General features: G+C 45.7%; 1 pseudogene across 1 annotated transcript in view; it reads left to right on the top strand.

Annotated features, from left to right (window-relative positions):
- Nucleotides 1–15,783, top strand: part of LOC110324469 — a 113,797-nt pseudogene that overhangs the window by 92,875 nt on the left and 5,139 nt on the right. The gene's annotated exons all lie outside the window — the stretch shown is intronic.

Genomic DNA, 15,783 nt, shown 5'->3' on the forward strand with positions numbered 1-15,783 from the left:
CCACAGAAAGTAAAGCAGGAGACAGCTAGTCATTGGTGACAGTGACCTCACACAGTGATGGAATTCACTTGGTCATCTTCACAATGACACTGTGTTTACAAAGTCCCTGACATAGTAGCTGGCCCAGAGCAAGCATGACTGTATGTGGTAGGCAACTTCAAGGGCAGCCCCCCCCCAAGATTCATGTTCCCCATCAGGAAGGTCCCTTGGAATTTCTACACTAGCCTCCAACTGTGGGTAGGTCTTGGGAATGTAACTGTGTTTTTCCCCTGACGAGATAAAAAGGGAAGGGACTTTGCAACTGTGATTGGCCCCTGAATGAACTGATTGGAGCTCATCACATAAGACATGATCTTGGGTAAATCTGATGTGAAGGAAAACCTTAAAGGAAAGACTGACCCCTCCCTTCCTGGAAGACTTTGCAGAAGCAAGTCATCACAGGTTACAGCTGGGAGGAAATGACAGCAGCCGAAAATCATATGTGCTTGGTTAGGGCCCAGAGTCCAGGACCCCACCTTAAATGGACCCCAAGCAGAACTCCACTGGATTTGGGTCACAGAAACCCTGACCTAAGCAAATCCAATGATCATGAATGAACATTGTTTTAAGCAAATACATTTGTAGAAATCTGTTATGCTTCAACAGGAAACCATAAAAAGTCTTAGAACCATGTGACTAATAGCAAAATACTAGGAAAGAATTGTCCCACACAGAACCCTGTCACCATGGCCCAGAAGAACCCTATACCTAAAGTCCTGGGCTTTTTGGAAAATGGCTGACTGCTACCCAAGAAAATGAATCTCAGTATGTTCTTCTGAGTAAATGCCTTTGTACAACTCAATGAGTGTGTCTTAGGATCTCGGGAGCAGAGGTTCCAATGGTGTGGTTGGTGGAGAAAGGGCTGATGGGTTCTGGACCTCATGGTAACAGAAACCAAATGGAAAAATAGTTTGAAACATAAACAGTGTTTCCTCTGTTCTCAATTAGACCACTCTAAGCTTCTAACGTTCAGGAGGGAAGGGGTTATAAGAAGGGGAAAAAAACCCCCACACTTTTCTGGTTCCAGTTGGTAAAAAGGAAACCCAGCCCTCTAGGGCAATAGAAAGGACTGTGGGTTTAAATAAAATTGGGAGAAGACCACATGCAAAGACACAAGCTAGGTTTACTTCTGTGCGGTGGTGGAGGGCAGTCTGAGGGAAGGTTGTGGCTGTGTCTCCCAGGAAGGGGTACTGTTTGTGCTTATATGGGGCTGAGCTCATTCAGGCTGATCCTTCAGAAGGACCGGGAGAAGCGAAGAGCTTGGGAGACTTGGTTCTGTCTTCTGAGTGGAACCAAAATGTCAGCACAGTGTATGGAGAGGGTCTTAGCCAGCTTCACACCAGAGATTGCCACAGTCCAGTGGTGAACACGAATAGCAGGATGACTGAGTGCATTTCAGAGGGATAGAAAAGGGAGCCGAGAGAAGTCTAGACTCCAAGGGGCCTATGTGGTACCTCACTGAGGAGACCCATCATCCTTACAGGTGCCATCATGGAGCAGTGACAATCCAGAGCAAATAACACCTCCCCAACCATGGAACTTAAAATTAAGACTTGAGCCAGATGTGATTAAAAATTAACTTTCTGCATCTACCATCCTGGAAAGCAGGTCAGGGACTCTCTGTGGATGTTAGACTGAGTTCTGGCAGACTAAGCTTTTGCTGAAATGTAGTGTTAATGACTTTGTTGTTGTTGTTGTTGTTGCTATGGCAAAAATACCTGACAGGAAGCCATGCAAGGGAAGCAGGGTTTATTTTGGCTAACAGTGTATAAAGGGATCTAATCCACCTCGGTGGGGATGACAAGGAGGCAGGAGCTTGCGGGGACCGGTCATGTGGTCATGTCATCCACAATCAGGAAGCAGAGAGAGATGAACGCTGGCTCTCAGCGCAGTTCCTACTTTTTAGTCAAACCATAATCCCATTCTACTGGGCAGTTCCCTTCATATTCAGGGTGGGTTCCCCCCTTGGTTGAATATTTCTGGAAGCACCCTTATTGACACACCCAGAGTCATGTTTCTGTGATCCACTCAAGCTGACAATCAAGATTGATCATCACAGGTGTATAAGCAGTGATTCATGAGTCTACTCCGGGAAGACTCATGGAGGGGACAGGCTAGGTTTCCAAGAATAGAGGGCTGGTAATAGATTGGGACAGGAGCAGCCCCAGTGACATATGCTTTCCTTATAGCCACTCTGACCTCATCTCCTCCATCTCTGTCTCCATGCTGATCTGTGGGTCAGTGGAGCCCTAGTGAGGAGGAGGCAGCCTGACCTTGAGCTGCACATGGTACTTGCCTTCTATCCTGCAGCTTTTGGAATCCATCTGCCATGTGCCCGGGCTGACTTTTCAAAAATGCATGCCTAGTTCATCGTGCCAATGGATGGGTGCAACCATAACCAAATAATGACCAAGTCACCTGATCACAGAAAGTTGTTGCATAAACTTGGCCACATATATGAGTCCAGGCAAGACTAACATATGAATCACCCAGCCAAACCCAACTCTATACTTTATCCCTAGAACCTACAGTAGAAACAAGCATTAGTTAAGATAATGAATAGTTAAAATACTGTATTCAGTTGCTTGGCAAAAATAATCAGTAGAGGATCATAAAAGGAAAATACTTTAGTAAAAGATGTGCTTTTGTATAATACAAATAGTTTACCACAAAGGAATTAGCCAATGAGTCCCACATTGCTGTATAGGAACTCCTATTCTACTTGATTTCATACACTGACCCTACGAAATGAGACTTTAAGATCTCACATAACCTCAGGCTAAATAAGCTGTGCTAAAAAGCGCCTGGTTTTCCTCAGAGTCCAGATCTATCTTGTAATGTGTCCTGAATTCTTTCAGTGCCTGGTAACACTTGGCAAAAGCCTATAGACAAATCTTTGATGGGATCTAGAATGTTTAATAGAGAAGTCCTCTGTTTTTTTTCTGGGTCTCTTTAAGACCTTGTCCCATACCTACAACCTACCTTCCATAGGCTGTTGTTCCAAAGCAAAAAGAAGACTTAGAGGGAGCAAAGAGGAGGCACGGGGACCTTTATGACACCCTGGCTAAGAGCTGACAATGACAATTTGATCAAGGGTATGTGAGGCGAAGGCTGTTAACTTCCTTCTTCTGTTTGGACAGCTGAGCCTGCCGCCTTCTCCCTCAGTGCATGCCAGTAGACTTGGACTGCATTCTAATTCTGGGCCATAAAATGGGCTTCCCAGGGCTAATTTCTAACATCCTCTGTCTAGACTTCCTCTGGTGACGTAATACCTTCTTGCAGGAATACCTCAAAGCCTCTCTGCCTTTGCTTTCCATTGCACCTGATTGCTCTTTGTTTCCATCAGTCTCTGCAATCAGAGTGGCAGAGAAGCCCGCTCTATGCTATAGCGGAACGTGGAGGAACGTGGAGCAAAGGTCTCTAGAAAAAGAATTTGTGGAGTTTCAGACTGGGAGGTTGCCGCGGACCTTGCAAGTCATAGAAAGGGCTGGTCTTTGCCAAGAGTTCTTTTTTCCCAAAGGTTCTGACCCAGCCTACATCTTTTGGAAGATGCTGGAGGTAGACAAGACACCCAGAGTCCTCCAGTCAACACCAGAGTCCACCAGGGTCCCCCACCCCCACCCTGAGCTATGGCCTTAGAAAATACTGGATCTTTGCCCTACCAAAACTCAGAAAGGTAGAGAGAGTCTGGGGAGATGGCTTGTTACATAAACATGAGGATCTGAGTTCAAGCCCCAGAAGCCACACTTTAATAAGCTGGGCACAGTAGCAGGAGCTTGCAAGCCTGATGCTGTGAAGATGAAGAAAGGCAGATCCCATGACTTAATAGGCAGCCAGTCTAGCTGAACTGGGAAGCTTCAGGTTCAGTGTGAAACTACATCTCAAAAAATAAGGAAGAAGCTGGGCTTGGTGGCACACGCCTTTAATCCCAGCACTCAGGAGGCAGAGGCAGGCAGAGTTCTGAGATCCAGGCCAGCCTGGTCTACAAAGTGAGTTCCGTGATAGCCAGAGCTATACAGAGAAACCCTGTCTCTGAAAAAAAATAAGAAAAGAGTTGAGGAAGACACCCAATGTCAACCTCTGCCTTCCATATACAGGTGAACACATATGTATATGTACACACTAACATGTATACACATATCTACACACCAGATATGTGTGATATATGATAGAGAATCCTATATCTCTCCCTCACAAGTGGCTGGTCTGAGGCGTACTCCCTCATCTACAGAGCAGGTACAGCATGGGTAGGTGTAATGTCTGCACAGAGCAACACACGCAAGTGTCTGGTGCGGTCTCTGCACAGTGGAAGCTCTCTCCTGGTAGCGGCACTCACAGCAGGCAATCAAGAACCATCTGATTTTCCTCAACCTTTTCACATGAGTAGTTATCGGCTGGTGAACAGCCAGCAGGTTATAATTTTCATTTCATCCCAAGGGACAAGAAGTCTTTATTTTGTTTACAGAAGGCAAGAGCTCTTAGTTTGACATTCCTAAAGAGGAGAAAAAATATTTCTAAAGACTTTTGGGTTCTCTTCTAAACCAGAAAAATCCAGCCAGTCCTTCTAGAAAGGATGCAGGGTACCACCTGCCCAAAATTTGTCCCTCACTTCCAGTTTCCTTTGCATGTTCTGCTACATAGCACCCTCCATTTTCTCACAGAGATGTATGCCCAGCCTTTGCTGTGTGGTTCCCACTCCAGCTCCAAGGGGCCTTTTTTTTTTTTTTTTTTTTTTTTTTCTTTTTTGGTTCAGCTAATCCAGGGCTTTTTTGCCTTTGTGCTGTTAGTATTTTGGATTAGACATTTCATCCCTATAAAATACACCAATCTGTGTAGTGTATGTGTTTCCTGTCTTCTACTACTAGATGCTATTAGCACTCATGATCATCCATTGTGACAGTAAAGTGTGTCTTAAGACAGTGCAGTGTCCTCTGAGGTAGGGAAAGGATGGGGCACACAATCCTATCTAGCAGAGCCCAAATCTAACCTAATCATAGCCGTCAAGTCCCCTCACCAATATTAACTTAGACACCATGTGTGGTGTGCCTCTGACCAGTAGGGCTGGGGAGATGTTTACCAAGGCTTCTGAGAGACTTTCTCTGCCCTCTGGTTAGAATGACCAGAACTGTAGTAGCCATAATATGGTAACCATAACCACAGAAGACAAATGGAAAGACAGAACCAGTGTGCCAAAAGGTGGACTGAGGGGCTGGAGAGATGGCTCAGTGGTTAAGAGCACTGACCACCGCTCTTCCAAAGGTCTTGAGTTCAAATCCCAGCAACCACATGGTGGCTCACAACAATCTGTAATGAGACCTGCTGCCCTCTTCTGGAGTATCTGAAGACATCTTCAGTGTAGTTACATATATTAAATAATTTAAAAAAATGTGGCCTGAACCTGAATCCTTGATGTTATTATCCATTTACCCCATGAGACACCAATTACTTGTTTGTTCAACATATAGACTGGATGTCTACTATGCATACACTACTACTCTGGGTACAGCTGAACCAACAGACAAGATGGGCAGATGCCCTGCACTTGTTGCCAATGACAACCAAACTAATAAACATGCATGGCAGATGCTAAAACTTACCAGTAGTATTCAGGTCATACCTACTAATTTTTAGTTTTGCTTGTTTTTGCTTCTGCCCAGTTCCTGTGGTATTCTCCATGCAGATGTTTGCAAAGTCCACGTCACCTCCATCTTAGCCTTACTATTTTACTCATTGTCTTTCGGCCTCAGTAACACCCAGTGCACACACTCTTATATGTCTCACATGAGCCATTCTATCGGATTGAATGGGTTTGTCTGTGCCAACCCTGGGTATGAAAGAGTAGCTGGCTGGGTTTAGAGAAGTCAAAGCTGAACAAGTGATGAGACCGGGAAGAGACAGCTTCTGGGATGAAATAACGGGACATCCTGACAGCTTTCTATTGCCCCTCCCAAGACCCATAGCTTTGTGCCATAGATTTACAGAAAGGAACCCATATGTTTGAACCCACGTCTATGTGTCAGGGTCAGAAAACTGTATCCCATCCTTACCCTTCCACCTCAGAATGTAAGAATAGTTTTCCTCTAAACTTTTAAGTGGTTGTGGAAAAAAAAAGACAATTTATTCATATTTCAATGTTCATTGATAAAGGTTCCGTAGAGGACAGCCACAGTCACTTGCTCATGTAATGTTTATAGCTGCTTTTACATTACAAGGGCAAGGCTAAGACCACTGTGACCACTGTAGCCACATAACCCGCAGAGCCTACGACACTCTTATCTGGGAAAGTTTGCCAATCTCTCCTGTTTCACACGACAATGAGCCTTGCCTGAAATGCCTTCTGAAATGAGATACAGAGAGTGCCCGGTAGATCGGTCCATGAGCTTTAGGTTGCGTCGGGGCTGGGTTGGATGGGACAATCCTCAGCTCCTCGAGAAATACTGGGAAGGAGTTTGAATTGAGCCTGGCAAAGACGATGGCTACCTGGCTGGCCTAAGAAAGAGACCACTACGTAAGGCACCCCGTTCCCTAGTAGATGGTTTTCCAGGTCCCGCTCGGGCTCTCCAGTTGCTACACAAATACAGTGACGAAGAAGAGTCAGTCTATACTGTACACACGGCAGAAACAGCACAGCTCGGTGCCTGCGCTCTCTGAGCAACCAGCAATCCCAGGTGAATTCCCATGGCTGACTGAATTCATTAGTTTGTTCATATCTTAGATACATTTATTTGATCTGCAAATATGTATTAGAAAGCATGTGAGGAAGGCTGGAGACCAGCAGAGAATTGTCAACATTAGAACATTTTCCTTCTGGCTGGAAGAATGATATGAGCAGAGCCCAGGGTTTGCAGCCGTAGTGGAAGGATGGATAGCAGGTGACAAGAAACAGATCTAGTCTTCTACTGACCCATCTTCTGGAGCAGCCTGTGGTTATTAATGAGAACAACAAGGAAGAACGGGGAAGAGATGTCTAGGTGCAAGTTCTTCATCTTCTACACTGAATATATGTCCTTCCTGGACATGAATAGATGATTTTGGTAAGACCATTGGCCCATCAACAGTGGAGTCTGGTGATTCTGTGGATCAGAACAGTGTCAAATGCAGCCATTTATGTCATGGAGAAAGATGGGTCTTCAAACTACAAAACTGTTGGGTTGGTACTGGCCAGAATTCTAGGACGATTGTATCACATTTGCCTGCTAGTCAGCAAAACCTCCAGTCACTTGATCCAACTTTCTCATGGTAAAAAGCCGTCTTTTGGCCTGTCTCTTGTCACTTAACCTCAGGATAGTCAGCAGGAAAAAAGGAAAAGAAAATCCATAAGCAATTTGCTTGTGTCAGCTACCTCTGGTCTCCATTCCTCTGTGTGTGTGTGTGTGTGTGTGTGTGTGTGTGTGTGTGTGTGTATACACAAATATATTCTAATTCTACAGCACTGGGATTTCAAGTGCATGCCACATACCCAGCTTTTTGCACAGGTTTTGGGAATTGAACTCAGGTCCTCAGGCCTGCAAAGCAGGTACTTCACAAACTAAACCATTTCCCCTGGCTCTCTATTCCACCTTTGAGGTGCTGTCTAACAAAACACCCACCTCTACCACCGGATGGTAAGACCTGCTGCTAAAGACATCACACAGTTGTGACATCAAAGAAACCAAGCTGGTGCCCAGTTAGATGCCTCTCTCCTACTGCCTAGAGTTCGCCATGCTGGAAGGCACTTCCCATGTTATCAGAGGAGACGATTAATCCTCAGCCTCACCCAGCTATGAGCCCTGTGGTCTACAGTAGCAACCTGCCTGCAAAATAGAGTGAGTATTGCAGTAGCGGCATAAAGGTTATTGGAGTAACCAGTCACCTCTGGCTGAATTTAAAACTTAGTCCATGAGCCAGAAACTGTGCTGACACTGTTAATAAGACAGGTCATGGCCCTAGGGCGAAGCCCACTCTTTTGCAAAGACTCCTAATGAAATATTGCTGTGCCCGTACATCAGTGCATCTTAACATTTATCAGAGAAGTTTCTCCTTACAGTAGATGGCAATTAACACAGAGATCCACTACTGGACAATGTACAGAGAGTGAAAGCCCTAAATGGGATGTCTTTATCATAAGACCGTCAAAAGTTCAAACCAGACAAAAATCCCAGCCTGGAGAGGAGAAGGGGGCAAGGTCCCACCCCTACCCAAGAAGCTATTTTCAATTGGTATCTTGTAAAAAGGGAAAATTAGTTTTCCTCCAATGTAGTGACACTGGGTGTATGAACCATACTCCAGGACAGACCATATTCCTAGGGATAGTTGGCAAACACAAAATAGATTCCAGTTGTGTGTGTGCGCGCTTTGGTTTTATTTTCTTTTGTTTGGATGCATTTTTTTGTTTTTGTCTGTTTGTCAGAGAGAGAGAGAGAGAGAGAGAGAGAGAGAGAGAGAGAGAGAGAGAGAGAATGAGAGAATGAGGGAGAGTGTGAGAAAAAAATAAGAGCAGGAGAGAGCATGAGAGGGAGTGGATTTCAATGAATTTTGGCTGTCTTGTTCTATATAGAGAGTTCTAGGCCAACCAGAGCGTCATAATGAGACTCTGTCTGAAGAAAGAGGAAAAGAAAGCTGATTGCTAGAAATTGCCACGAGTGTGCCAAGAAGCTTCCAAACAGATGAGCCAGCTTTACATTACTGAAAATATTCCTGCTCTGGTAGAACGTGACAAGTATGGTAGAAATAGTAAACAGGTTTATCAATCAGCATGGCACTCGGCAATGTCATTTGTGATGTTCTTAAGGATAAGACAGGGAACCGTGTGCCAGGTGACAGTTCAGTGAGGTAGATGCATAACTCATGGTGATGACTGTCAACTCATGACCAATGAACAGTTAGTGTGCATTCCACAAAGAGCCACTATTGCTATCACATTATAGTAATAATAATTAATAATTATTATCCTTCTTGACATTCCCTGTGCATCTCTGCTTAGCCTGTCCTCCTGTCTTCTTCTTCCTCTTTTCTTTTTTCTTTTTTTTTTTTTTTTTTTTTTGGTTTTTTGAGACAGGGTTTCTCTGTGTAGCCCCCCGGCTGTCCTGGAACTCACTTTGTAGACCAGGTTGGCCTCGAACTCAGAAATCTGCCTGCCTCTGTCTCCCAAGTGCTGGGATTAAAGGCGTGCACCACCACATCCAGCTCCTGTCTTCTTTACACAAAATGTAATCCTTAAAGTTAATTATCCAACTTAAGGATGACAACACTTTGTTAACTGAGGGTGTTCAATGTGAAATTATTTGAACTCTTCTGTATGCTTGAATTTTTTTTTTTTATAATAAAATGGAGTGGAAGTAACAAAAGGGAACTGACTACATGACCTAGTTGTGTTTGCATATGAAGGACCAGCCTCTCCCTCTTGGGACAGCACAAACGTGCCTTAATTCTGTTGTCAGCTTTGTGTGCCAGCCTTTTACGTGGTTAATGAGACACTTCAATGTGTTCTTAGACACAGAACAGAAGGATGAAGGACCAGGAACCACATCTAATATAGAAAAGGGAAGAAATTAGCAAAGGGGCTGTGTAAATCTTGTGAAGGGCTAATGTGCCCATTAGCAAGTTTTCTTTACTTCTCTCTCTCTCTCTCTCTCTCTCTCTCTCTCTCTCTCTCTCTCTCTCTCTCTCTTTTTCTCTCTCTCTCCCCCTTCACCCCCTCTCTTTCCCTTCACCCCCTCTACCTTTCTCTCCCCCTCTCCCTCTCTCTCCCCCTCTCCCTCTCTCTTTCTCTCCCTTCACTCCCTCTCCCTTCCTCCCCTCCATCTTTGTCCCTGCACTTCTTTTAGGCTGGGCAAGTTTGGTGTAGAAGGTTTTGTGGGTGGTTTGATTATCCTTATCCCTCCAGTAGGAGTCCTGCCTGGCTACAGGAGATGTCCTCTTCAGGTCCCATATCCCCCATAGGAGTTTCAGCTAGAGTCACCCCCATAGGCTCCCTGGTGTTTATCTCAGCAAGGAAAATAAATTAGGTCAAGCACCAAATGTGTTTGATCACTGTGTCATCTCCCCAGCCCCTACTCAGTTTTATACTGAGAATTCATACACAAGATAAAGCTTTGGAAAAGCGTGTTCATTTCATAGGATATGGTGATAGCCATTCATTATTGATGTTTGTTTATTTGGAAGATTCATACCTGCATCTCTCATGTAGCAGGTACTGTGCAAGGTACCAGAGGTATAGAGTAAACATTTCTTTTTTAGGGACTCTGTGTGTGCGTGTGTGTGTGTGTGTGTGTGTGTGTCTCCCATGTGTCGAATGCTATGTGAGCTATGAACAAGGAGCCTCATGCACATAGGAGTGACAGTTTTGCATGGGGCAGTCAGCTGAATCTTCAGAGAGGTGACATTTGAGTGGTGTTTTCGAGGGGACCATCTGCATAAGAATCACTCTAAAAGGTCAGCATCCATCCAAGATGCCAGACTCTGTTAAGCAGAAAGCAGCAACAGAGAGAAGAGTGGAGTGTGGGTTTCATGAGTTAGTGGTGCCCGGGAGTGCATGCACCTGAATCCTGCACCTCTGCATTAAAGTGCAGAGCTGAGAACTAAAGCACATTCCACACTGGAAACTCCAGAGATGCCCCAGGACCACTGAGCCATCGACTTAGATCCTTTTGTAACAGCTCCCCGGGATTCTCGTGAGTGATTCTCGTGATTCTCGCTCACACACCTTATCTTTGCAGCCTGTTGAGGAGGGGGACCTCTGGCTTTGGCTACAGTCCTCACTGCTTATAATGGCTTTCTGTCTGTTTTTTGTTTCTTCCTGAGTGTCTCTCTGTGTGTGCGTGTGAATGCTTGCATGTGTGTGTGTGTGTGTGTGTGTGTGTATACACATGTGCACACATATTCTGTGCTCCATTACTCTCTCTACCTTGTTCCCTTGAGATAGAGTCTCCACTGAGCCTTGAGGTAAGCTTGCAGTCAGTGACCCTCAGTGTCTGTCCCCCTCTCCACAGCACTGGGGTTACCCATGTGTGTGACCATGCCCTTGTTTGACATGAGGTTCTCAGCTTTCTGCTAAGCACTTGTCTGCTAAGCTCCAACACCCCTCTTCTCTTCCCTAATCATACCTGCCCATCAAATCCTACCATTGCCCTAAAACCTTTGGTTCACAGCTGCCTGAAGGGGTTTCTCCAAGTGTTGGGGATACCAGGTGAAACATGGAGGCCTTGGTCATTAATGGGAACTGAAAAGCCTCTCCTGGCTCTACATTGACCCTCAAATAGACTATGACTTTGGGCAAACAAGTCAGCTGACCTGTTTGTGCCTCAGTTTACCTTATCTGTAGATTGATAATAAAAATTTACTGGTTACATGGGTTAGCGTGGGGGATGTGATGAACTACAGTATGAGAAGGCTTTAGAACAGTACCTGGCCCATGCTAGGCATGACATGAGCTGTCAGCTATGGCACTGCCCTTTGTAGACGGAGGGCACACCTCCCTATCTCTCAGGTTCCCAACAAAGGCCTAGCACTGTTAATGTCAGCACTGTCTGCTGAGTGAGTGATGTGCTCTATTCTTACTCCCTCTTAAAGCTCAAAGCTCTAGCCTTGGCTAGGATTTCTGAGAGACGTAAGTTTGGAGGTTGAAGTGTGCCTGAATACCCCCATCACCCCATCCTAGCCCTTTGATCTCAGACTTGAAGCAGTAGTTAGATGACAGCATATTTAAACCCAATCCAGCTGGCAACCCTGACACTTCAGCAATTATACTTCTTGACTTCTAGAGAAGTAAAAGTTAAGCTATAGTTAATTAGAAGGCAAAGGGGGGCCCTTTTATGGCAGCATGTGAACAGGAGGGTGGGAGCACCCCCTCTGCCTTCTCAGAACTCCCACATACTCCTGCGCGTCAAATCCGAGTTCTGCCCATTCTTCCCTCGTCTTAGTTAGGGTTTTACTGTTGTGAACAGACACCATGACCAAGACAAGTCTTAGAAGGACAACATGTAATTGGGGCTGGCTTACAGGTTCACAGCTTCAGTCCATTATCATCATGGTGGGAGCATGGCAGCATCCAGGCCGGCATGGTGCAGAAGGAGCTGAGAGTTCTACTTCATCTGAAGGCTGCTAGGAGAAGACTGGCTTCCAGGTAGTTAAGAGGAGGGTCTTAAAGCCCACAGTGACACACGTACCCCACCAAGGCCACTCCCAGGGCCAAACATTCAAGCCACCACATCCCTCTCCTTCATTTCCAGTTCAGGGTACTATATGTCCTTGCTCTGTTCAGACTCATCCTCGGTGCCAAGCCAAAAGGCTCATTTCTTCTCCACTGTCCTATCTCAGTCTTCGTCCACACCATGCTAGAAGCAAGCACGAGAGCTCTCAGTACAAGCTTTGGGAGGACTCCAGCTACTGTCCAGGACACAGAGTCTTGTGAGTGCCATCTTTGGCTGACCCTGGCACACCATTCGTGATCACTAGGGGATCTAGCTGTCACCGTGTAAGCCCGACAGGAAACACATGGCTGTTACTTTCTCTTTGTCATACCTTTGTCAAGTTAGTGTGACATCAGAGCACACAGAGGAGGAGCATCAGCAGTAGAGCAGAGCTGAGTTCTAAGAGTGTGTTAAAGGCTGTGTGGGGCACGGTGCCTCATGAGCTCCCTGCCTGAACTTTTACCTCATCCCCTGAGCTGGAAACCACTCTGATCCACAGTCTGCCATAGAGCCTACTTTGAAAGACTCCTTAAGGGCTGGTGAGATGGCTCAGCAGGTAAGAGCACCCGACTGCTCTTCCAAAGGTGCAGAGTTCAAATCCCAGCAACCATATGGTGGCTTACAACCATCCTTAACAAGATCTGACTCCCTCTTCTGGAGTGTCTGAAGACAGCTACAGTGTACTTACATATAATAAATAAATAAATCTTTAAAAAAAAAAAAAAAAAGACTCCTTAAGTGTGACCTCACAGAGGCAGGAGGTATGTAGTGAATTCAAGGCCATCTCTGGGCTACATAGCAATTTTTCCAGGCCAGTTTAAGCTACAGTGTGTGATGCTGGCTCAAGAAAAAAAAATGTAATGTGATATATTATTTCAGCCCATATCCCTGTGGTTTCCTTGTTTATTTCATTTTCCTGGCTAGTTCTGCCACCTCTCATACCCCCACCGACAGTGGCCCAGGGAGAACTCCTAGCACTGTCCCTTAGTGACTCCTTGCTCCCCATATATCTTTAGTGACTACACCCTCTCCTCCTCCAAGTCACCTCCTAAAGAACCTTCCATTCACCCCTTCCTTTCCCACCTTGGCCCGCGGTCATCCTCACAGAGTCCCCTGACTGTCCTCCTCCTCCTCCTCCTCCTCCTAACTCCTCCACCTCCCTGCTCCCACAGCGTCATGACCTCCTTTTTAAGAATCTGTGGTATCCAGTTCGTGCTGTCCATATACTCCTGGGTCTGGGGACAAGGTCTCATGTGGCCTCACACTTGCTATGTGTCGAAGATTGATCTTGAACTTCTGATCCCCCTGCCTCCAACTTCTGAGTGCCGAAATGATGGATGTGCTTGATGCTGAACCTGGGGCTTTGTGCACACCAGGCAAGCATTCTCCCAACTTAGCTACGGCTGCAGCCCTCGTTCTGTCCTTTTTTATCCCTGTGTGCCCTGCCCCCTCTATCTGTTCACCTTCCCGACAGTGTTCTTTCAGGAAACTGCTGAGCATGTATCCTCTACTACCCTTATTTGGGCAGAAGTGACCATTCTCCTTTGAACTCGTATTAGTACATATTTATCACATATGATTCTTCATATGTAATAGGAATTTGCCAATCATCTGCTTTTTCTCTGAAGCTTTTTAAAGACAAGAATGAGCTCATTTTTCTTAGCCTTGCCTTCTAGTTAATTAATATGTTTGCTGAATGAAAAGCTTGAAGTTAACAAAATTCACCACACACCTACTTCATGTAAGCACATTGTTCTTTCTTAAGACAGCAGGAAACTCTGTGACTATCCTCAAAGCACAGTCTAGGTCTAAGATACCTCCAAGGAGGGAAGCTCAGGAGCCCTTATTCAATACTGCTGCACAATCACATCATGGCCACCAGGTGGCAGTAGTGCGCTGTGGTCATGTGGTCCAGGCCATGAAATTTCCAGAACTTCAAGGATTACCAGCAGCAGACACTCAGGAAGGTGTATGAATCCTGTGCCTTGTTTCTGTGTATGACTGTATGGCAAAGGTTCACTCTTGGGTGCTGACCACAGATACACCAGGCTATATAGCACCCTGATGCAAGGTGTTCCCATAAAGTACAAGAGGGGATCCTGCAAGGGTTGTAGACTAGGACCTCCAACTACTCCGAGGGGTGAGTTTCCATTTTGCCTTGCAATTGATAGGGCTTTTGTCTGTTTTAATCCAGACAACTCTGATGGCAATTTAAAGGGCCTTAGATGACCTCAGTTAAAATGGTTTCAATACAGCAATGTGTGCTCATTCTAGAAACTGAGGGAAGCAGGTAGGAAGGGCTGTTATGGAGGGAGGGAGAGAAAGAGAGAGAGATTCAGTGACAGGTGCTGTCTCCCACCAAGTGTCACATAATCATGCAGTCTACCTCCCAGGACAGCAGGCATGACCTTATTCTTACAGCCCAAGGATATGGACAGAAAGAAACAGAAACACAAGACAGAGAGAGCAACTAATTCCCTGTTACAGAGGAGGAAGAGAGCAAAAACTGGAGGCAGAGGAGACAAGAGATGAGGAGTCTGGGTGTGGCTCACACCCAATGACCTGTAGTGGACGGAGGGGGAGGTATGAACTAAGAGGTCAAGTCACCTCAAGAAGAATGAGAACAGCATGTGTGGTGCTTGACTAAATGGAAGAAACCAGAAAGGAGAGAGATTAAAGCACTGAGGTGAGAGAGGAAACTGATTAGGAGTGGCTTTAATAACTGTTGTGAAGATAGCATTCAGGAGCCCAGAGCGGAGCAGCAGGTGGGTTATCAGATTATGTGCAGCAGAGCACAGAAGTCTGGGACGGTCCCCTGTGATCTTGGGCTGGGTATTAGTTTGACAAGAGGCACAGACATCAAAAGAGAGAGAGATAATCAAGAATGTTAGTGAAGACACAGTTAAAATATTTAAGCAAGGTATCTGGGCTGGGTAGGGAAGGAGCTGGCAAGGTAGACCAGGTGAATCAGAAAGGACCACAGTATCATAGGCTCTAGTGACACAAAAGGTCCAAACACTTGCTGGGGAGGTGGAGGAGTCGGAAGTGGAGTGACAGGGAACTGTTGGGAACTTGAGATGCTCGAAGCCAAGAGTGTTTCTGTGGGAGAGGACTGGAGACTGAAGAGAGGCTGGGGTTTACTGCACAGAGCAATGGTTGACTCACCAACTCAGACTATCTAGTGTCCAGGTCTGCAACACAAGTGTGGAGGGACAGCAGTCCAGAGGACAGTGGCAGACAGTGGTGTGTGGCCTGGACCTCACCTGTACTCTTTAAGTTGGAGCTAGGCCGAGGGAGTATCCGTTAAGTGCTGTGAGTTTTAAAGTGAGAGAGGCTTCTGGATAATGTCCTAGAATGCTGGTGATGGGAAACAGAGGATATGGCAGAGAGAATGCAAGGTTAAATGGAACCTGAAACTATCTGGAGAAATTCATACCTTGCTGTGGGCTAGACACAGCCAGGGTCAGAGCTCGCAGTGTAATGCAATTATTATACTGACTGTAGTCAGTGCCTAGTGGGTGGGTATCCCGAAGCAATCACTTTTACATTCCTTGAAATCTTTGCTCATAATATC

This window comes from Mus pahari, chromosome 1 (genome assembly GCF_900095145.1).
Source record: "Mus pahari chromosome 1, PAHARI_EIJ_v1.1, whole genome shotgun sequence".
NCBI lineage: Eukaryota > Metazoa > Chordata > Mammalia > Rodentia > Muridae > Mus > Mus pahari.